Source organism: Panthera onca, chromosome B1 (assembly GCF_046562875.1).
Source record: "Panthera onca isolate mPanOnc1 chromosome B1, mPanOnc1 haplotype 2, whole genome shotgun sequence".
Lineage (NCBI taxonomy): Eukaryota > Metazoa > Chordata > Mammalia > Carnivora > Felidae > Panthera > Panthera onca.
The window spans coordinates 60,162,720-60,186,427 of NC_138342.1; positions in this window are offsets into that span (position 1 = coordinate 60,162,720).

Here is a 23,708-nt window from a genome sequence, read left to right on the forward strand (position 1 = left end):
ATCCTTCACTGAAGGGGGAATTTGGTGATTATCATTCCAGTGCATGTTGGTATCCATAAACAATATTTACTATTTTTTCATGTTTTGAAAATTACATAAGGAGTATTGCATTATTCATAAAACTCTCCTCCTTGTTTTACAAAAAAAATTATGTTTGTTTTTTTTTTTAAGTTTCATTAAGGTATAATTTACATGTAATGGAATCCATTTCTTTTAAAGGGTTCATTTTGATGAAGTCTGGTAATTTTATCAATCATGTAATCACCAATCCAAGATATGGAACAAGCCCTTCACCGCGCCCCCCCTCCCCCCGGAAAGTTTCCTTGTGCCCCTTTGAAGTTGCCCCTAACCCATGCCCTGATCTTTCTTGTAAGAACTAGGTAGAGGTCCAAGGACAGAACTGACAGGCAAGTGCACAGGGGAGGCACAGCAAAGTCACTCACCGCTAAGAATTCCCCTTCTATGGCAGCTGTTTGTTCTTCAACCAGCTCATTTCCATCCTGTCTCTCCTCAAAGGAACCCGTGACCCTCGGATCTCAGCTCACTAGGTAACCTTGCCACTTCAGTTCTCTAATGGACGCCCAAACCCAGGATCTTGTAGTTCTCTGCCTCGTTCTCATCGTTAGAGTAGAAGCGACTTTCTCTTGTGCCTTTCTCCATTGTAACTGGAAGCCAAAAATCTCTTTAGATGGATGATACTCTATGTAGAACACTTGGGGTATTCATTCTCTTTGATGTAACAGTTTTAAAGTGTGAGTATTTACATCTGCACGAAGATTTAATATCCTTCGTAACTGTCTAAATTTCTAATGAAACATGGCGGTTCTCAACTTTAAAATAGTCTAGGTTTTCCAAAATTCTCCCAAAGGGTAAGTGGCTAAAAGAAATCACTGACCTATATTATACAGTGTCTCCAGAAACCTTACCATATTCCCGAGTCTAGTGGAAAAGATAGGTTACATATATTGTCATACATTTTGGAAAAGAAGTATGTCCAGGGGATCGTGGGAGAACAGAGTAGAGATGCCTGGATTAACACTGGGATGCTGGAGCTCCCGGGCTGCTTCTTAGAAAAAAGAATTCATTTCTCATGCTCTAAACCAAGCATTGGCCAATTTTTCTGGAAAAAGACAGTAAATATTTTAGGCTTTGAGGGGACACGGTCGCTGTTGCCACTATTCAGTTCTGTTGTGGCAGGAAAGCAGCCACTGACAATATGTAAAGGAATGGATACACAGTGTTCCAATAAAATTTTTTTTCTACAAAAGCAGACGGTGGGCAGGATTTAGTCAATAGGTCATAGTACAGACACCCATCCTAGATTGTAGTCAATTATACTTAGATACATTATATATCTAAAAACCATTTAGAAATTGTCATGGTACAAGGTGTATAGAGATGAGTGATGTTAAGTATTCTGTCAAGAAAGCCACAGACTAGAAGGGAAAAACAATGTGAAAATAAATAGTTACAAGATGTGTTAAATGCTATGAAGAATGTATACAGCCAGCCCAATGCTAGCATAGAAGAGAGTGTGGTCCACTTACTTATAGGAGTGGGGTATATATATTATCCCATTCCTGGTCCCAGGTACCACTTATAAAGGGCAGAGACCTAGAAATTTCAGACTTAGAAGAAAGTTTTGTGTTCATGAAGTCTGACTCCTAATTATACACATGTAGAAACTAAGGTAAGTCTCAGAGAGGGTAGCATATTATGTGCCATTGGACTTGGTACACGCTCATAGAAAAAAAATGTATTAAATTGGACCATTGACACAAAGAATTCATTCACAGAAATTAGCCATATCTCATTTGAGTTTAATTGAAGTACACTTGACATGTAACATTGCTAGTTTCAGGGGTCCAGCGTAATGATTCAATATTTGTATATATTGCAAAATGATCACCACAATAAGTCTTGTTAATCTCCATCACTACACATAATTATGTATTTTTTTAAGCCATACCTTATTTGAAATAGTGCAGAAAGTAAATGTGAACAAGAAAAACTAAGAAACGATTCTGTACTTTTTTATTCAGCTGATACTGAAGAAAAGCTCAAGTCTATTAACATAATTATTACATTTCTCGTCTGGAGCACTGTCTTTATTTAATTTACCATGGCGAGTTTTGCAACATTGAATATTGGCTAGGTTGGTACATAGATAAGAAGAGGGCCCAGAATATAATTTCACTATAATTTTTTTGCAAAGCATTATGGTAGCAAAGTAAGTGTCAAAGAAAAGTTAGGATAAATAGGACAGAAAAAGGAAGAGCTGGCCAGCAGCAGGAGTCAAAGGACACACACAGCCCGAAGACTCTAGGGAGAAAAGGAGAAAAGGGGTGAAGTGGGTTCTGTGGGGACCAGCCTGTTGTCTAGTGCTGGACTGCAGAATCAGCAGGACTTACCAAATGCACAGGCTATGCATCCCGGTAGCTAAGCCATTTGCACCCTGAGGCCATGGCAGTGTTTATTTTTAAAGTATTTGACAGGAAGTGAGAACATCTCAGCATTGTACTATGAGGTCCTGGAGGCAATGGCCCGAGGAACGTCATTAGGATAGTTATCAGAAGGCTGGGAGAATTGGCTCTCAACAAAGGTGTGCATATAATAAGGGGTGTATTTATTTATTAATCATTATTTTATTGACTTAAATAGACAATAAATGCTTGACTAAGAATATATGAGAATGAATCAGTGACACTTATGTCTGGGTGACTCAGGTACAATTCTATCGATCGTAGAAATTATTTGTACTTTCTGTTTGAATAACGAATGAGCTGGGTTCTGGTCAAACTAATGCCCAAATCTAAATCAGGCCCAGCGTGCTCAGATACACCGTGAGGAAATAACGATAAAGTAAATTACATTTTAAATGCACGCTTCAGCCTTGGGGAAAAGGAGCAAATCGCCCTGCTCCAGACTGGACAGCTGTCATAGTGGCCAGAGGAGACAGGTGGCTACAAAAGTGAGTGGAAGCCCGACAGATAGCCAATGGCTGCTTTCAGGGATGAAGCCTGTTGCCAGCTTAACCCAAATTCAAGGTGGGTTGAAGTGCATACATTTAGAAGCTGAACACCTGCAATAATGAAATCCTTTGATTATAGGCAGGCCTTTTTGTTTCCTTTTGTTACCCTTTATTTATCCATTTCCCACTGGCAGACACATAGGGTGTACCCAGTTTTTCTCTCTGAAAAACAAGGATAGAAAAAGCGTTCTTGTATATGTTTTCCCACACCCAAGCAAGATTTTCTCCATGGATGAGCTTACCAGAGGAACGGATGAGATGAAGCTTATTATAAGGCCTCAGCGCCTCCAGATATTGCTAAACTGCTCTCCAAACTGGTTGGGCTAATTCATCTTTTGCGGTTGCCACCACTGATTTTGTTATAAAAATCTTCCTTCCCTTAAAATTCCAATTACCTTGCCTTCTAGCATTCAATGGTAGTGTATATGATGAGGTGAAATAAACTCAACTAATTTGCAAATAATTTATCATTTTTCTGACATCATTTTAAAAATACTTTAAAGATAACGTTAAGCAAAAGATGGAATACACACAAAAAAATACATGCAGTATTAATCTAGTTGTACATGAATCAGAAACAGACAAAACTAATCTATGATGAAGAAGGTTTGGGAAGAAGGGAGGGGTCGAGATTGAAAAAGATGTCATTGGTGTCCAGAGTGCTATTTCTTCACCTACATGGATATGTTTTAATTCGCGGTAATTGCTCAAGTGCACCTTACTAAAGGTATATACTTCAATAAAATGGTTTTAATAAAACAATTCCTACGTCACTTATATTTTCTTTGAAGAAAGTAGCTTATGATAAGTAAATAATTTCACATAAATCGTAGAGCGGTTAGCATCTTTTACAGGAAGTTTTTCCATTCCTTTAACTCCCTGTGATTTGATGCACTCGTTCAAGTTTGTTTCAAAGTATTGTAATTTATAACATGTTTTCCAACTAGGTAGAGCAAGATACCCTTCATCAGTATTAATATTAAATTTTTTCTTAGCTTTCTTACCTGTTTATTCATCCAGATAATCTGTAGAATTATTTTTTCAAATTACAAAAATAATGCTATGGAAATTTTCTACAGTAAATTTTTAATACCATAAATTGGGTTTGCCTCTTAAGTTTCATATAAATGCGAGGGGAGCCTGGGTGGCTCAGTTGTTTAAGCGTCTGACTCTTCATTTCGGCTCAGGTCATGATCTCACCGTTGATGAGATCAAGCCCCGTGTCAGTCTCTGCGCTGAGCGTGGAGCCCTCTTGGGGTTCTCTCTTTCCCTCTCTCTCTGCCCCTTCCTCACTCCCCCTGCTCTCTCTCTCTAAGATAAATAAATACTAAAAAAATTTTCACATGAATGGACTAAAACAGCATGCATCCTTTTGTGTCTGGCTTTCGCTCAACATTATGTTGTGAGATTTCTCCATGCTGTTGTATGCAGCAGGAGCCTGTTCTTTGTCACTGCTGTGTAACACTCCACCGGGTGACTACACCCAATTTATTCGTCTGTTGGCTGTTGAAGGTCATACAGACTGTCTGTACTTTGGGGTCATTATAAATGATGCTGCTTTGAATATGCATATGCATTTCTGTAACAGCGTAATCCTAGGAATGCAGTTCCTGAGTCACAGGTGTACCTCTGTTGCAAATTTAGATAGGGCCAAATGGTTTTCTGAAATGGTTGAACTATCTTTACACTCCCTCCAGATATATGTGTGAGGGGCGCCTGGGTGGCTCAGTTGGTTAAGCATCCGACTTCGGCTCAGGTCATGATCTCACGGTTCGTGGGTTCGAGCCCAGCGTTGGGCTCTGTGCTGACAGGTCAGACCCTGGCGCCTGCTTCAGATTCTGTGTCTTCCTCTCTCTCTGCCCCTCCCCTGCTCATGCTCTGTCTCTCTCTGCCTCAAAAATAAATAAAACATTTTAAAAAAAAGATATGTGTCAGAGTTTTAGGGTCTTCCCGTCTTCACTAGCACTTGGTATTGTCAGTGCTTTGCTTTTTATTCATTCTGGGTTTTATTTTTAGCAGTATCATATTGGGTTTTTCTTTTTCCTGAGTTAATGAGATTGAGCACTTTTAATTTGTAACTAATACACGTACGATATATTATTTATTATTTGTGAAATATTTTTTCTAGAAAACAACTTAATTTACAAATATTTATTTATTATACAGGCTAAGGTGTCATAGAAACACAGAATTATTAAAAATACCAATTGCCAAATTTAGCTTTCCACCAAGGAAATGCACATGAATTAGGCATTATTTCTCTACATTTGAGGCAAAGTGAAATCCCTCATCCACAGATCAAACATGTAAGAAAACCACATATTGATTTCAATATCCAATTTTTGGTAAAACGTCCAATCAACTAAATACTTTGAAAAAAATTCATTGAGTTTATTCTTTTTTTGTAAGTTTTTAATTTTATTTAAATCCAAGTTAGTTAACATGTAGTGTAATAATGATTTCAGGAATAGAATTTAGTGATCATCACTTGCATGGAACACCCAGTGCCCATCCCAACACGTGCCCTCCTTAATGCCCATCACCCATTTAGCCCATTCCCCACCCACCTCCCCTCCAGCAACCCTCAGTTTGTTCTCTGTATTTAAGTGACTTTAAATTGCTGTATAATATTCCATTGTATAAGGCTGTCACCCTTTATTTATCCACCTCCCATTTATAGATGTGCAAGTATACCCAGTTTTTCCTCTTAAAAACAATGTTGCAAAAAGCATTCTTATATATGCTTTCCCACACATGAGCAAGAATTTCTCCCTGGGATGGGCTTACCAGAGGAACTGCAGAGATCAAGGTTATTATAAAGCCTCATCTCTAGATATTGCTAAACTGCTCTCCATGCTGGACGGACTAATTCACCTTCTGACCAGGATTGTGAGGCTGCGTTTCTCTACACTGTCTCCAACACTTGGCCTTGCAGCTTTAGTTTTGCCTATTCAACAGGTGTAAAATATTACCCCATTGTTTTAATGAGCATTTCATAACTACTAGTGGAAAAGGTATGCAGATAACTTACTGCTAGGAAAACTGAGGCTCAGAGTGGTTATATGACTACATAACATGTAGCAAGTGAGAAAGCCAGATGTAATCTGTTTATTCAACAAATGTATATTGATAGACTAGTTGTCAGGTACGGGATTTGGGCTTAATGCAATGGAAAACAATAGACAATTTCCTTCTCTGCATGAAAGTTATGTTCTAGAATGGAAGCACATAATTAGTAAATCTGCCTGAAGCCTGAAGAGTAAATGGAGCCAGCTATGTGAAAAGAGACTGTGCAGCTGAAGGACTTCGCAGCCCACACTGGGCACAAAACATTGTCCTTCCTCCAAGAACTGGCCTCTGAGTCTCTCAGTCCTTCCATGGCATAATTTCACCTGTCCTGAGTTTGATATTTTCAGACTCATTTCTCTCCAAACAGTAGACTTTTTAAAAAAGGTTTATTTATCTTTGAGATGGGGGGAAGGGCAGAGAGAAAGGGGGTCAGAGGATCTGAAGCAGGCTCTGTGCTGACAGCAAACAGCCCGATGCAGGGCTTGAACCCATGACCTGAGCCAGAGTTGGCCACTTAACTGCCTGAGACATCCAGGCAGCCCAAGCAGTAAACTTGAAAGAAAGAAAGAAAGAAAGAAAGAAAGAAAGAAAGAAAGAAAAGGAGAGAAGGAAAGAAAGAAAGAAAGAGAAAGAAAGAAAGAAAGAAAGAGGAGAGAGAAAGAAAGAAAAGGAGAGAGAGAAAGAAAGAAAGAAAGAAAGAAAGAAAAGAAAGAAAGAAAGAAAGAAAGAAAGAAAGAAAGAAAGAAAGGGCATGGTGGCTAAATATTTAGAAATGTGAGACTATCCTGATGCTTTTATAGATTGAAAACCCATTCACTGTCATTTCCTCAAATATTAATTAGGACATAAAAAGGCAAAATGAGACTCCCTCCACCCACACATAGGAGTGGACACATGGACTTTTAATGTATAGTGTCTGCCCTTCTGACCCCAGAGCAGTGTATCTCCAAGTTTAATGTGCATGGGGGATAACCTGGGGACCTTGTTCAAATGCAGGCTCTGATTCAGTAGGTCTGTGATGAGCCTGGGATTCTGCATTTCTAACAAGCTCCCCTGTGACATTGAAGCTGCTACTCCATGAACCACATCATGAGTCGAAAAGCCTTAGATGATAGTAAACGACATTATTACAAACAATAGTATGAGCTCACAAGTGTGAGAGACCCTGCCAATTGACCCAAAGGCAATGCATCGTATTCTACATCCCGGAGATTAAAATCTGTCTAACTGTCACCCAGGTCTGCCCTACACACAAGGTCAGAATGGCCTTAAAGCACAGAGAAAACAGGCCCCCACTGTGTAAACACTTTCTGCGGATTTATGTCCTTAATGAGACCACTTCTACCAGTCCTCACACTGTTAATAAACCAAATATATTCACAGATGATTTTAATCAGGTTCAGGCGTTGGCTTCTGCAAATTGAGATTTCTTCCTGATCTCATCACCTTTCCTAATATGGGGAAAGAAACCTGTTGACATGAGACAGATAAGACCTTTTCTCAAGAACTCCCAATGACATAAACACAATGTAATGGTACAAGTGTCCTGTACTCTGTAAAGGAACGGAAATAAATGTCTGAGGTCATCTGTAAATAGCAATAGAAAATTACAATGGCAATTTAAAAAAACCCTTCTTTTAATAGTCACTGACAGTTTTATTGCTTGGTCAAACTACAGTAATTTTTCCTGCAGTTCCATTTTTCATAGGTGCTTTTCCTTAAAGCCGAATGTTTAAAGTGGTAAGTAAAAATTTACCAACCTTTTTTTCAGTACGTGGATGACTTTTAGAGTATAAGCCAAATATATCTATACACATAAAATTAAGGATATAAAGAGAAAAATCCCAGCCAATTCTATCTGATTCAGTGTGATGTTTCAGTTATGTTATTATGAAAACTACACTACAAAAGAAGCTTGATACTTCGTTCCCTTCCATTTCATTCATAATTAAAACTTTTTATTATATTAAGTAATAACTGCTATTGATTGGTTTTAAGACAACATTCATTAGGGGAAAAATGGCTTGCATATGAACTGAGTGAAAGAACTATCTAAGTTTCCTTCTCTTTCTACATTTAATACAGAATGATTAGAGAACGAATGTCGCTTTTGTTCTGAGTATCAGATTCTTTTATTGAACTACGGAACTTATGTCTCTGTACATTTAACATGCATTTTAGAATCCTTAAGCTTTGGATCCACAATAGCTCCTCTTTCCAGAGTTTCTAAGGGTCGTGATGATGAAGCCTCAGCAGAGAGTTTCATAATTCTAAATTGTTATTCGAAGGCACTAGCTTTAAATGAATGCTTATTTGCTTGAAACAGCAGTTGGCATTTTTAATATGATAGTTTTGTATCTGGTCCTAGTATGCTATATAGTACTTCAGTATTAGGAGAAAATGACTTATACATTCCATCTTCTTGCACTTTTTGTTTCAGTTGTCAAAGTGTCACCATTATTGCTGGGATTCCGAGAAATCTCTACAAATGCCTCTGATGACGTTGGAAACAATTGGTTCTAATCCTGTGAACTCTCTTGTGAAGAAAGCGCGTGACTCCTCCGGTTTAAAGGCCACATCTTTCAGGTCACCCAAAGGTGCCCACGCCACGCCAATAGAGAAGATGGTGATACCTGCATCGTGTGCAGCAGAAGCAGGGCCTCGACATCGTCATAGCACTGCCCGTCTGTGACAATTACCAGGAAGTTCTTGTTGGGGGCCATCCTTCACGGGACCAAACCCATTTCCAACAGTGAAGGGAATGGCCTCACCTGCAGCTGTTCCACCGCTCATGTAGCGAATGTTTCTGACAACAGCTAGGACATTCTCTTTGGTGCTGTAATCAGGGAAACTGAATTCTGTGCGCTGATCATAGGTGAACTGCACAGTGGCTATCCTGGCACCACTGTCTGAGATTTCAAAAGTCTCGGCTGTGTCGGAAACAAACGCAAGCATGCGACAAAGATTACTGTCTCCAACACTGCTGGAACCATCAACTAGAAAGGCAGTGTTCACGGAGTTATAACAGGTCTTTCTGCACATCGTTTGCTCATGAGTGCGTGGTGCTAAACCAGTTGGGCATGTGACTGCTCTGGGCTCCCTAGAATATAAATCTGGACAGTGAATATAACTTCTAAGATAAAACAGATATGCTACTATGGCCAGGAAAATTGGTCGTAACAAAGTGAATTTTATTTAATTACTATATCTGTAGATGCCAAGGAAATTCGAGACTTAAAAATAAACATCTTCTAATTTCTTCTTAATACCTCCTAAATGTTGGATATATGCTCTCATGTGCCTTAAGCACTAATGAAGAAATCCACATAATATCAGTGCCTTACGCCTGAAATAAAAAGGGGGATAAAATGACTAGCTAATAGTGAACACACATTTCATGTTCTAAGTACTGATCAAGCTCACTTTAAGTAAAAACGACTTAATATCCCTACGCACTAATAATAACAAAGTGAATTTGTTAAACCAAACTACATCACCATGAAGATTGAGAACTAAAATCCTAAACTACTAATGTATAAGGAAAAGTTGAAGAAAATTACACAAGATGTATGGATTTAATAACAGTTTTCTTGCTCGCGTCAAATTTTATGCTATATTGTTGAGAAAACAAACAAGAAAGTATTTATACCAAAGCAATAAATAAGTAATTCATAAGATGTATATTAAAATGTAAGAAATGATACATAAGGACATGAAATCATTTGGAGCTTTTGATCTTAAACGTTGGGGTTTTGAGAGAGGCCCACAAGAGGATTGACTTGTAAGGGGACCTCTACTACGGAAGGACGAGTAAGATCAGAAATGTGTTTTTTCTCTGTGAATACTGAACAGTTCCTAAATAGTATATTACTTACAAGTAAGACTGTAGGTCAAAGAGGAAGAAATGTCTCAAAGCACATACATGGTATTTCTCTACAAGAAGCAATGCCCACCAAGCGACTCTTCCATTTACTGTGGTCATGTAACAAAGCACCCCAAAACTTTGGGTCATAAAATAACCATGTTACCATGCTCACTGGTTCTGCAGCTCAGAATTTAAAATGTCACAGAACAGATGACTTCTCTCTGTTCCACAACTCCTGGGACCTAAAACTCAAAGGGTGGGGTCTGGATTCATCTGAAGGCATGTCTGGCAGTTCGTGCTGACGGTCAGCTCACTCTGGAACTTTCAGCTGATACTCTGAACTGGAATACCTACATGCTGCCTCCCCGTGTGGGCTGGGTTTCCTCAAAGCATGGGTGCCTTGGATGAGTAAAACTTTTTTTTTTCCTCTAAAGTTTATTTTTATTGATTTTAAGATCCAGGGGGGTGGGGGCGCTGGGGTGGCTCAGTCAGTTAACCGTCCAGCTTTGGCTCAGGTCATGATCTCACGGTTCATGAGGTTGAGCCATGCATCGGGCTCTGTGCTGAAAGCTCAAAGCCTAGAGCCTGTTTCGAATTCTCTGTCTCCCTCTCTCTGTCTGCCCCTCCCTGGCTCACACTGTCTCTCTCTCAAAAATAAATAAACATTAAAAAAAATTAAAAAGAGAGAGAGAGCCCACAAGTGGGGGAGAGGCAGAGGGAGAAGGAGGCAGAATCCCAAGCAGGATCCTCACTGTCAGCGCAGAGCCTGACGCAGGGCTCAAACTCAGAACCCTGAGATCATGACCGGAGCCAAATATTGACGCTTCACCGACTGAGCCACCCAGGCACCCCAAGGGTGAGTAAACCTTCTACCATAGTGCCTCAGAGTTCCAAGGCAAGTGTCCTGGTGAACAAGGCAGAAGCTGCATCACTTTTCACCCCCTGGCTTCAGAATGCACACAGCATTACTTTCCCTGCATTTCAATTACTATGAGCAAGCCATCAGCCTACTTCCATTCAAGGGGAAATGTTATTGCAGGCATTATTGGAAAACGCTATCTTCCACAAGTATTGATTTCTTGAGATGTTTTTATTTTCGTTGGCATTGTACCTTTGTAGTTGAGCCATGGGAACACTTACTGTATAGAAAATGGGAAGATCACATCATTTTCCATTAAAATGACTCAAAAATGGACTTGCTGCCTTCTAGAATTCAGCGTTCGAGAGAAGGCACTTTAGGCCAGTCTTTATTCTCTTTACATAACCTCTTATTCATGTCCCATACTTACAGAATTCTTGTGGTATTTAGGATTTTGAATTCAAATAACTGTAAGCCAGGGGCACCTGGGTGGCTCAGTCAGTTAAGCCTCTGACATTGGGTCAGGTCATGATCTCGCGGTTCGTGAGTTTGAGCCCCGAGTCGGGCTCTGTGCTGACAGCTCAGAGCCTGGAGCCTGCTTCGGATTCTGTCTCTCCCTCTCTCTCTGCCCCTCCCCTGCTCATGTTCTGTATCTCTCTGTCTCTCAATAATAAATAAATGTTAAAAAAAAATTAAAAAAAAAACCTGTAAGCCAGAGAGAAGGCTTGCCTTATAAAACTTGTCCAAGTTCAAGTTCAGCCTTCCCTAATTGCATTTTCTGGTTAGCATCAATTGACAAGAAATTTATACCCTTGAAAGCAGCTGGATTTTATGGACTTTTTCAGAGGAGCTGTATGGCTGTTTATGGGCACCCTTGGAGACATCTGATTTAAAGAGATTAAAGCTAGGATGTTTGGGCGGCTCAGTCAGTTAAGCATCCAATTTCGGCTCATGTCATGATCTCACAGTTCATGAGTTCGAGTCCCTCATCAGGCTCTCTGCTGTCAACACAGAGTCTGCTTTGGATCCTCTGTCCCCTTCTTTCTCTGCCTCTCTCTCTCTTTCTCTCTCGCAAAAATAAATCAACATTTTTAAAAATCCTAAAATAAAATAAAGAGGTTAAAGCCAAAGTGACACAGAGAAAACTTGAGGAAAATTGCCTCACTCTTCTTAGGAGGAGTAGGTGATAGGCTTTAATTTCAAAAGCATGCTGTATTGGTTTACTAGGGCTACCCTAACAAATTACCACAAACTGGGTGTTTTAAACAATAGAAACTCTCGTCTCACAGTTCTGGAGGCTAGAAATCCAAAATGAAGATATAGTCAGTGTTGGTTCCTCTGAAGACTGTGAAGGACAACCGGTTCCAGGCCTCTCGCCTGGCTTCTGGTGGGTTTCTGACAATTTTTGACATTCTTTAGCTTCTACTTCATCACCCCCATGTCTACCTTCAATCTTTACATGATGCTCTGTGAGCACGTGTGTCTCCAAAGTTTTCCTTTTCATAAGGACACAGCCATGTTGGATTAGGGGCCTACCCTCCCGGAGTATGACGTCATCTTAACTTAAATAATTGTGCTTACAATGAACTTGTTTCATATTCTGATGTAGTAGGAATTAGGACTTCAATATGTGACTCTGTGGGGGGGGGCACAATTAAACCCATAGCACACGCCTAAGTGGTTTTATTCTCTATGGGAGGATCTTTGTAAAACAGATATGATCTTGCAGTGGTATTTTTTGTGGGAGATTTCTAATCTTGACTTCACTTATCATCGTCACTGTAACTTCAGAAGCTCACACACTCTTTTCATTTTTGGGTGAACTATGCATGCACATTTCATTTCCCATGAACTTTTTAATTGTCTGCTAATAGAGGGGGACAGTGCTGCACATTAAACCCAAAATCACAACAATTAGAACTCACAATTTGTTTTTATAGTACATTATGTGCATTTTCCCCCAACTGAATATCTGTCTTGGTTGGATTGGCATTAAAGTTTAGCTTGGATTCCCTGAGACCATATCAACTGGTATCTGAATATCAGGCTAATAATTGTGGAAACTAGATGGATTCAACAGGGACTAGAAAATACATTTAGGTAATTATGCTTTGATTCTATCCATCAGCCAGAGAATTATAGTCTATGTTAAATTAAAAAAAAAAAACTTATAAGAGCTTTTCATGCAACTTGGAAGATTAAAAAAAAATTGAGACTTTTCAAGGGCCTGCACTCCAAACACCCAAATAAAATCTCTGTGTAGTTTTAACACATGTGTAATTTGTTATTATTTGAAGGACCTAGACATTCCCGCTTGTACAATTTCTTATTGTACCTACTTTGTAATGTGATCTAAAACACACATCACTTTGGAAAAACGAAACAAAACAAAACATGTGGATCCCAGTAGACCAGGATCAACGGAGTGTCCTCTCACTGGTATCGTGTGGAAAGGACGCAACTGGAAAGGAGAGTCCGACAAAAATGAGTCACCTTTAAAATAATTCCTTTTAATGAGGGATATTACTTAAAAGATGCAGCTCATCTTCATAAACAGTCATTTGGAGATTGGACACTTCCAGGATACCTAAGCGGCTGAGCTGTGGACACTCAGCGAGAGATAACAAACGAGATTCGGTAGATACCAACGCTGTTGACTTAGCTATTTATTCTGCTTAATGCGATGTAGTGTTCAGGAGAACTAGACTGCACTTGCTTTTCTCCATTTACACTCCAAGTAAAGTCTGCGAATTGACACCTAAAGCATTATCTCTTTGTCTCCCTTTATCTTTTCACTTTTGCTCCTATTTCAGGAATTGATGTTGGGGAGTGAGGGTTCAACAGTAACACTGTCTATATCATTGCCACTTTCTAGAGCAGAAGGGATGCCAACTGAAAAAGAAAGGAATAGGTAAGCGAAGTGAGTTGTATGTTCTTTAAAAAAATCCAATACTAAGTTATATACCCCCTTATTTTCTCATTTCCATATGTTCATTTTTTTAAAATTTTTAATGTTTATTTTTTTTTTGAGAGGGAGAGAGAGAGGAAACACAAGTAGCAGAGGGGCAGAGAGAGAGACAGAATATGAAGCAGGCTCCAGGCTCTGAGCTGTCAGCACAGAGCTGGACGTGGGGCTCAAACTCACAAACTGTGTGATCATGACCTGAGCCAGAGTCAGATGCTTAACCGACTGAGCCACCCAGGCACCCCTCCATATGTTCCTTTTGAATGTCAGTCCCGTTTCATATGCTGTCTGTTTGCACAATATTTGACACACAGGAATCACAATCAATTCTCTGGCTCTCTGAATAACCCCAAGCTCTTACACAAGAAAATGATACTCTCCAAAAGTGAAAAGCAAAACAACTTTTTGTGGAATCTTTGTGAGGGCTTATCCTAAACTACATTTTATCAACCCCATAATAAGGAAATACTCTTTCCCTCATAACCCATCCTACAGAGAACATCGGCTGGTATCGGGGGCTGGGTTTGAGAAAAGAGAATTTGCCTCCATTACAAACAAATGAGTATAATAACCAGTCATGTTTCAAATATGCTTAAACAGGATTGTGACACTTCAAACAGGGCATCCAAATTAATCACCCACAAGGAGAAATAAAAACACTGGTAATTTATGTGGCTCAGTAACTCTGTCACTGAATTGAGATGTATTGCTTTCCCAGTACCTTTCCTGTTATATTAGCCTTGCCAATGTATAATTATGCATTTATGCATGTTTCTTGGCTAGAAGGGGCCTGGTCTACTTTTATGCTAATGAAAAATTGCACCAAATGCACTATGTAATAGTAGGTGGGGTGCACATCACCCCAAACAGTCAGGTATATCTTATTCCTATGATTAATTAATTAATTAATTTATTTATTTATTATTTTTTAATGTTTATTTATTTTTGAGAGAGAGAGAGAGAGAGAGAGAGACAGAGTGTCAGCAGGGAAGGGTCAGAGAGAAAGGGAGACACAGAATCCAAAGCAGGCTCCAGGCTCTGAGCTGTCAGCACAGAGCCCAACGCGGGTCTCGGACTCACAAACTGTGAGAACATGACCTGAGCCAACATTGGCAGCTTAACCGACTGAGCCACCCAGGCGCCCCTCTTATTCCTATGATTGAAAAGAAAGCCATTTTTGCTTTCAATGAGGAGTCCAAGCAATTCAGGTTTTATCACTGAGATAGAACTTTAAAAATCTTCCTTGGATATACACCTCAATCTCCCTCTCTCTCTTCCTCTCTTTCTCTCTCATATTTTTTGAGTCCCTCTTATGTCTTGGTCTGGGGGTACTACATAGAGTCTCATCTAAAGACTTCAGGATATCACAAGGAAAAGGTGGTAGTCCTTTACCGAGTGAAAACGAATTTTTTTTTAAAATGCACCTGTCATTTGTTTAAGTTACAACAGTCAAACGAATCAAAATCACTTCATACTGCTTTTTTGAGAACCAAGATCTAATACTAATATAACCATAAGCAAAAGAGTTACAGATTAAAGAGTTAAGTTCAATTGTCTAATACATACCAATTGGGTAATTGGGAGTATTGCATTAACATGTACTTCAAAATGCCTGACTATTGTCTAGAATTCCCCAGCAATAATTGATAAAGCATATTTTAAGAATTGGTAGTTTAGCGGCACCTGGGTGGCTCAGTTGATTGAGCGTCCGACTTCGGCTCAGGTCATGATCTCACGGTTCCTGAGTTCGAGACCTGTGTTGGTCTCTGTGCCTACAGTTCAGAGCCTGGAGGCTGCTTCAGATTCTGTGTCCCCCCCCTCTCTGCCCCTCCACTGCTCACACTCTGTCTCTCTCTGTCTCTCTTTGTCTCAAGTATAAATAAAACATTAAAAAATTAAAAAAAAATAATTGGTAGTTTAAAGCAAAGTTAAGAGAAAACTAAAAACATAACTTTAATTTTTCTTTTCATGAATTCAAAGGCAGTAACATACTCAGACTGCAGGTTTTCATATGGATATGTCTTATTTTACTTTCCACTAGAGAGAAAAGCATTGGTTGCCACTTTTAGGAGTGTTAAAATAGGTTTTCTTCCACCTGTGTAGTTCTTTTTTTTTTTAATTTTTTTTTAATGTTTATTTATTTTTGAGAGAGACAGAGACAGAATGTGAGTGGGTTAGGGACAGAGAGAGAGGGAGACACAGAATCCGAAGCAGGCTCCAGGCTCCAAGCTGTCAGCACAGAGCCCCACGTGGGGCTCAAACTCACGAGCTGTGAGATCATGACCCGAGCCGAAGTCTGACTGTCAACCGACTGAACCACCCAGGCAACCCCCACCTGTGTAGTTCTATAACCACTATTGAGCTTAATTTAATTTCAATTACCTTCTCTAAGGAAAATTATATAATATCAGTTAGTGAATAAAGTCATAGTTGCAGAAAAAGTATGAGGGCCCTTAATTTTTCTTTTTTTTTCTTTTTCTTTTAAAGTTTATTTATTTTGAGAGAGAGAGAGTGAGAGCAGGGGAAAAGCAGAGAGAGAAGGAGAGAGAGGATCCCAAGCAGGCTCTGCCCTGCCGGTGAGGAGCCTGATGCAGGGCTCGAACCCATGAGCCATGAGATCATGACCTAGGCCAAAACCAAGAGTTGAACGGTTAACTGACTGAGCCACTCAGAAGACCCAGGCCCTTAATTTTTCTAATTATCCAAGTATATTAGACTCTTCCCACATGAAATGCAACATTCACCATTCAAAGAAAAGCTGAACGTTCTGATTTCCTCTATTGGCTATTTACCATCTATCTGTAATTTAAATTTAATTCAAAATAGCCTGGATGATATGAAAGTTCCAGTTGGATTGAGGTAACTTGTGTTTTCAGATTCCAGTGTGATCTTAGAATACTGTGTCCTACGCAAAAATGGATCATCATTTTCCGTTTGAAAAACTTACATTTTAACGGGATCAAATTCTGGCATATTTTTAAAGATACATCTTGACGTGCTCATTTTTTCCTTAGATTTGGATAACAATTCACTTAGTAACTCATTCTGTAAATGTGCTGATTGTTCCTTCCTGATTTCTAGACTTTATGTGTGCTATTTCTTTTACTTGGAGTGTGCTTTGTATCCTACCTTTGCCTGAAAAAATATTTTCAATTATATAAAGGCCAGCCCAAAGACTACCTCCTTTAGTTAAGAAAAGTTCCTGGAATTAGTCACTCACTATGCTGGACTTTTATAGAAATGGGAGTTTTGGTGTTATTATTTGTTCTGTTGTGGGTTTGGGGCTTTTTTTTTTTTTTTTTATGTTTAGTCCCTGTATTAAAACTTATCACCTTTTTCCCTTTAAGTTATAGTGTCAGAATTTCTAAGTTAAGCAATAAGATAGAGAAGTTTCACAGGAGGCCAGCTATCTGGCTCCCATGGGAGCTTCCAGGGTGAGGATGTGATCATCTTCTTCTGACCCTATCCTCACAGACTCAGAGACCTAATTTTACCAGCTAACCAAAAGGAAGAATGAACATAATAGCAGTAATTTACATGAGAAATATATATTTCACTATATTACTCTACTCAACATATGAAATACATACCTAGGAAAGACCAATTATAATTTGAAGCTTAATAAGGTTGGCTATTTTAAGCTTAGAATGCCAAAGGGGCCCAGTGAGTTAATCTTCACAAGGATGGACTTGTGAAGCTGGACCCTCAGCTCACAGATCAAGATTCCCAGTGCCTCCAGGCAAGGCACGTGTTGAAATGGGCACCATCAATATTTATCTTTGTCAGTCTCTGCTCTATCTATATATCCTTTGATGAGCAAACGTTCTTCTTTTTTAAATTTTTTTTTTAATGTTTATTTATTTTTGAGACAGAGAGAGACAGAGCATGAATGGGGGAGGGGCAGAGAGAGAGGGAGACACAGAATCGGAAGCAGGCTCCAGGCTCTGAGCCATCAGCCCAGAGCCTGATGCGGGGCTCGAACTCACAAACAGCGAGATCGTGACCTGAGCCGAAGTCGGACGCTCAACGGACTGAGCCACCCAGGCGCCCCTAGCAAACGCTCTTCTGATTGTCTTGAATCATGTGACTTGGCATTTTCTGTTTTAATCCATTAAACACAGACTAAATCATTACCCATTAAAGGTAATTTTCCTAATTGTATATCCCGTTTTTTCAAGATCTCGGTAGGGTGCCATCAGTACAACAGACAGCATCCATTCAGTAACACCCAATCAGGACAATAAAAAGAAAACAGCACCAGAAAAAAAATGTACTTGTTGATTATACGACTCAGAATTAGAATACGGTTCAGAATTAGAAACACGCAAATGAACTTGTTTGAGAATGGGGAAAATAGGGGACAGTGAACAGTCTCTAATCCCTTCATCCAAAATGTCAGCTATCAACATATGGGCTGATAAGTTTCAAAAATATATTCTTACTTCAAAAGTGTATTCTTACTCTTTCTGAACCATAGGACCATATTTATAAATGATTACTGAAAAAGTGTGTGGAGACAAGCAAAGTTATCTAAAGAAGGACCTTAGGGATGCACCTTGGGTAACCTAATGAAAAGCTGTCTGGAACTATGGGCTTCATTTAACCCCAGATTCCCATGGGACCCAGGACCCCAAAGCGTAGGCCCCGGACATCTGATGTTTTGCAGATGTCTTCAGTAGCTGGCACCTAGGCCCTGGCTGTTTGACCCTTGCCTCCAAAATGTTTATTACTACCATAAAGGTGTTCTCAGGTTTGCACAAATGAGAAGGGAGAGGCTTGGGAAGTCAGGGTCCCTCTACTAGAGCCCAGTCCTATGGAATATTCAACTGCACCCCAGCCGCAGCATGTCTCTTTATAGGACCTGAGGGAAAGAGCACCCATGCACCTGTTTCTGCATGAGAGTCTCAGCCTATTCCAGATGCTGCCTGCTGGACTTCCCCTGGGCTTAATTCATGGTCACATGCTCCTCATTGGGCTATCTGCCCCTTCGGACACCTCAACTCCAGCAAAAATGTGCTCCTCGTTCTAATATTTCACCTCTGAATGTATTAGCATTCACCCAAGTTGGGAGCCCAGAAGTAATTTTATATTTTTCTCCCTTCCTTTACCTTCCTTCACCTCTAACTTCTAGAACCTTTGATATTCAACTTGTCACAGATATGTAACGTTCTTTCTCTTCTCTGTACGTCCATTGTCTCTATTTGAGTTCAGACCCCTTTAACTTTAATAATTTCACCATGCACAATCCTGGCTCTCTCTCTTAATTGTGTCAAGTTCACTGTCCATATTAATACCAGAATAATCTTAACAAGGTTCAAATCTTATTATACTTTACTGCTTGAAGACCCTCATGACTCCCTGTTGCTGACGTAAGAAAAATCTATGTCTTTTATCAAGACATATCAAGTTTTTTCAAACTTCTATGCTCTTCTCATCGTTGCCAGAAATATCATTCTTCCTCCTTAACCCAAATCTTTCAGAAACCTCTCATCAATGTGATGAAGTCATTGATGATGAAAACAGAGCTGAGAGTTTGTCAAACACACACCCACATCTTTTCAGCCCTCCACACACACACACATTCTGCACAAACCTGAGAAGCCAGTCAAAGAAGTTCTGTTCCAATTGATACTGAATCGGCCATTAGACTTTTAGGTAAGCCAATAAACTTTTTCTGTTTAAGTGATTTTTGGATTTGATTTCTGATATTCGTGACATGAATTCTTATGAATATGTAAGGAGTTTATAGAAATAATTTGTGTGGAGGGTGTGGAAATAATAAATGGATTATTATCAATTGTATGCTAAAATTGAGCAAAACTCATGAATCATACATCTGCTGGCATCACTCAATTATATTACATTACCACAAAAATAAATACTATAATTTTGGGGTATCATTTAAGGGTCAACTTTTTATCTCTTTTGAATTCTACTAGGGGGTGTCTGGCTGGCTCAGTCAGAAGACCATGCAACTCTTGATCGCATAGTGGTGAGTTCAAGACCGACATTGGAGGTAGAGATTACTTAAATAAGTTAAATTAATTAAAAATTAAATAAGTCTTCTGAATTCTAGTAATGTTGTTTATTTAAATTTTTTAACAGAAACAAATAAGAAGTCCCCAGAGAATGTGAACGATGTGGGTAAAGAGTTAATTGATGGCTCAGCACTTGGGACCAGCATTCCAACCACAAAGAGTTCGGTTTACATGGGGTAGATAAGCAAAGAAGGTTGAGATCTTTAACTGTTGCTCTTCCCATTCAAGAACGTCCAGTGGAATTCAATGATTGTTGACCTCACTACATAGAGCATAGTATTTCTCACCAAGCTGGGAGATTATTAATCTTTTCATCAAATCCTGAGATAGGAATCATTTAGGTTAATGCCTCCACTGGTTACTGGCCAAGTACTGTGTCCAACTCAAACATGATTCCTTAAGGATCAAAGGCCAATGGTATTTCTAGAAGAGATAGAATAGGATTAAATCAGGCCATTGCTTTCAGGTTGTGTCCCATTCCTCTTGATGAAGCCATCACTTCTAACAGCACTCCCCCCCCCCTTTTTTTTTTTTATAGATTTTAGTTCTTAGGAAGAAACTGAGGTCATTCCCCACAAGGAGAATTCAGCAGCTTGGAGAGGGTGGATCATGGGAGAGTGAAGCAATCCAAACAAGTGAAGGCGTGACATACCCTATCTCTGAGGCATCCCAGCTTATGAGAAATCTCAGTAGGAGTGAAAAGGTGCAGGCCTGCCACACCCCATGGACTAAGCTCTGAGGACCTACAGAATGCTAACTCACCTGATATTATCACCAGTGGAATTCTTGGTCTGCTAGCACCTGCTACTATGCTTTGACAGGCCTGCTAGATTATTATAAACCAAGAGAGAAACAATGAGCATTGAATGATAGCCCTTTTACATCTCACCTCCAATCTAGAAGCAAAGGGAAAATCCAGGATATTTCAAACTCCCTTGCATCTCTTCAACTCTGTTGTTCTATTCCTCAGTGATTCAGAAAAAGCTCCAATAGAGGCATGATCTGATAGGTGGTTCAGTATGCCAGATACAGAAAAGGTGAAGAATATACAGAAGCAATTGGCCAAAAATGTTTCACTTAAGTCATCTTTAGCAGCTACCCTTTCGCATCCTGCCCCATGACACTGGGGGCTCTGGGATCCTGATACCCAACCGTGTATCCACACCACCCCATTTCTGTCTGCAGACCTATCTTGGCTCACTCTGAGACTGCAGCCTGGAAGCTCTTTCCACCTCTTTCCATACAGCGATTTTCTGTTCCCCCTTAAGAGTCAGCTGAGGTGTCATGCTGAACCTCTGGGTTGACAAAGAGTATTTCTTCCGTGGTCCTAAAAACCAGTGGGTACCAAGCCTTAGTGTAAAGCAGAGTCAGCTGTAAAACAGAGACTCCTGCATCAGTGGTTAAAAATGCGGATAGAAATCTGCATTTTTAACAAAGTCCTGAGATAATTCTTTTTTTTTTAATTTTTTTTAATGTTTATTTATTTTTGAGACAGAGAGAGACAGAGCATGAATGAGGGAGGGTCAGAGAAAGAGGGAGAGAATCTGAAGCAGGCTCCAGGCTCTGAGCTGTCAGCACAGAGCCCGACGCTGGGCTCAAACTCATGGACTGTGAGATCATGACCTGAGCCAAAGTCGGCCGCTTAACCAACTGAGCCACCCAGGTGCCCCCTGAGATAATTCTTAAGCCCAGTGTGAGACCTCTACTAAGATGTTCTGTTAAAGACCCTGTCAGAAACGTGGATGAGAAACTCTGTGCCTTTCTTTATTAACAACCCCCATATTATATTAGAACTGTCTGGGTATGTGGTCCTCTCTCCCATAAGACCACAGGCTTTTTTGAACATAGAGATCCCATATTGCTTCTTTGTACCATTGGCCCCTGACTCAGGGCCTAATAACATAGATGAGGTATCCAATAAATAGTTTTTGATCAGAACTGAATTCTAAAATATGCTAAGTAGACTTTCTTTTATGTGAATAATTTCTGGTATTTTTGAAAGTGAAAATAACTTCAGTTTACAGACTCACTCTAAGGTATAACATACAAGAGGGCAACCGATTCTCTGTAGAATCTACAATGTTTCAGATCCTTTGATCAGTATTTTCCGTACATTTACTTGGTTAATGTGGAAAAGAACCATGTGATAGCAATACCATTACCACCACCTGAAAGTTGAATAATTGAGGCTTAAAGAGATTAAGTTGCTTAACCAGCAACACATAGCTATAAAAGCTACCTTTATTGATCTGGAAGGCCTTGCCCTTAAACACTAAATACGCGAATCCCAATAAAATCCCTAAAAAGTAATTCCAATGCTGTGAACTCTATAGGAAACTTTGTAGACAGGTTCCAGTGTCTTTGAAATTATGAAAATAAAGCAATATCACTAGTTACTTCCAATAGACTGACCTACTGACTCAAGCTGAAGCCAAAATGACTTGTCTGTAGTTTAGGCAGTCCTTGGTGCCTAATTACGCTTGGAAATGCCATGATGAACTCAGTTCCAGTAGCCAATCACTGTGGACAAATAAGCCTAATATAGCCCTTGGGCCTTCATGCAAGACTCATCTGTTTTTTGTTTCTGCAAAATCGCAGTCGGTGAAACAAATATTGCTGTATAGAACTATGTACTGAAGTCAAGACCACTAGATAAATAAAAATAAATAAATATAATATGTAAAGATATTAATGTATAGTATATAATGCATAATAATATATACGACATAATAATACAGTATATGTTATAGATTACATAGAAATCTAAAAATAATTAAAGTGAGAACTAGATCTTGCATGTTTGAGAATGTATGTGGCCTATATGCATTTACACTTACCTGACTGTTAAACCCTTGGTTCACACTTTCTTTTCCTCAGGATTTAGCTCCATCGTCTCTAGCAATAGACGTTACTATGAAAAAAAATTCTGAGGTCAATCTGATTTCTCCCCCCTTTAGACGTGGCGTACTTTTGCTGACGGGGTGCATATACGCCTGGTTATCACTGAAGTAGAGGAACGTCGTTAGTGCTTATGAATCTCTAGTGTTGTTGCCAACAATACGGAATGTCATTTCAATATCTGGATTCACTAACTTGTCTTTTTTTTCCTTTTTTTTTCCTTAAATGATCTATTTGTTCTCCTTTTTCCCCTCAGGAAATCATTTTCTGAATGTTGGCTCTCTTTTGCCCATTGCTGCCACCTTTTCTGTAATCGTGTTTACATCATTATTTTTTATACCATTTTGTGTGACTTCTTCGAGCACTTATGTCTTTTCCATGATTCTTCTTCGAGTCATCTCAATGAAATTGTTGGTTTGCTTAGTTTTTATCTCTACAGTGGTTTATGTATCTTTTCCTTCCATGTTTTTCTTGATCTCTGAAACCTTGCTTCACCATCTCTTTTGTTGTCTTAAAATCTCTTCTTTAAACTATCTGTTCTTACAACTTTTTGTCCTTCGTGGTGTCTATAATTTTTGTAAAACTTTGCAGAATTAATAGATGTGGTTTCCTTATATTTATATTCATTTTTGATATATTTACTTCAGCTTCCCTTTGCTTATTCTCGTCCTCATTTTTTTTTTTTAATGCTTTTATTTATTTTTGCGACAGAGAGAGACAGAACATGAGCAGGGGAGGGGCAGAGAGAGAGGGAGACACAGAATCGGAAGCAGGCTCCAGGCTCTGAGCTGTCAGCACAGAGCCCGATGTGGGGCTCGAACCCACAGACTGTGAGATCATGACCTGAGCCGAAGTCGGACGCTTAACCGACGAGCCACCCAGGCACCCCACTCTCGTCCTCATTTTTTAAGAAACTGATTAGTTACAATGTTAGACATGGGTCTACAGCAGATTTATTTCTGACTAGTATTCACCTTTGAACT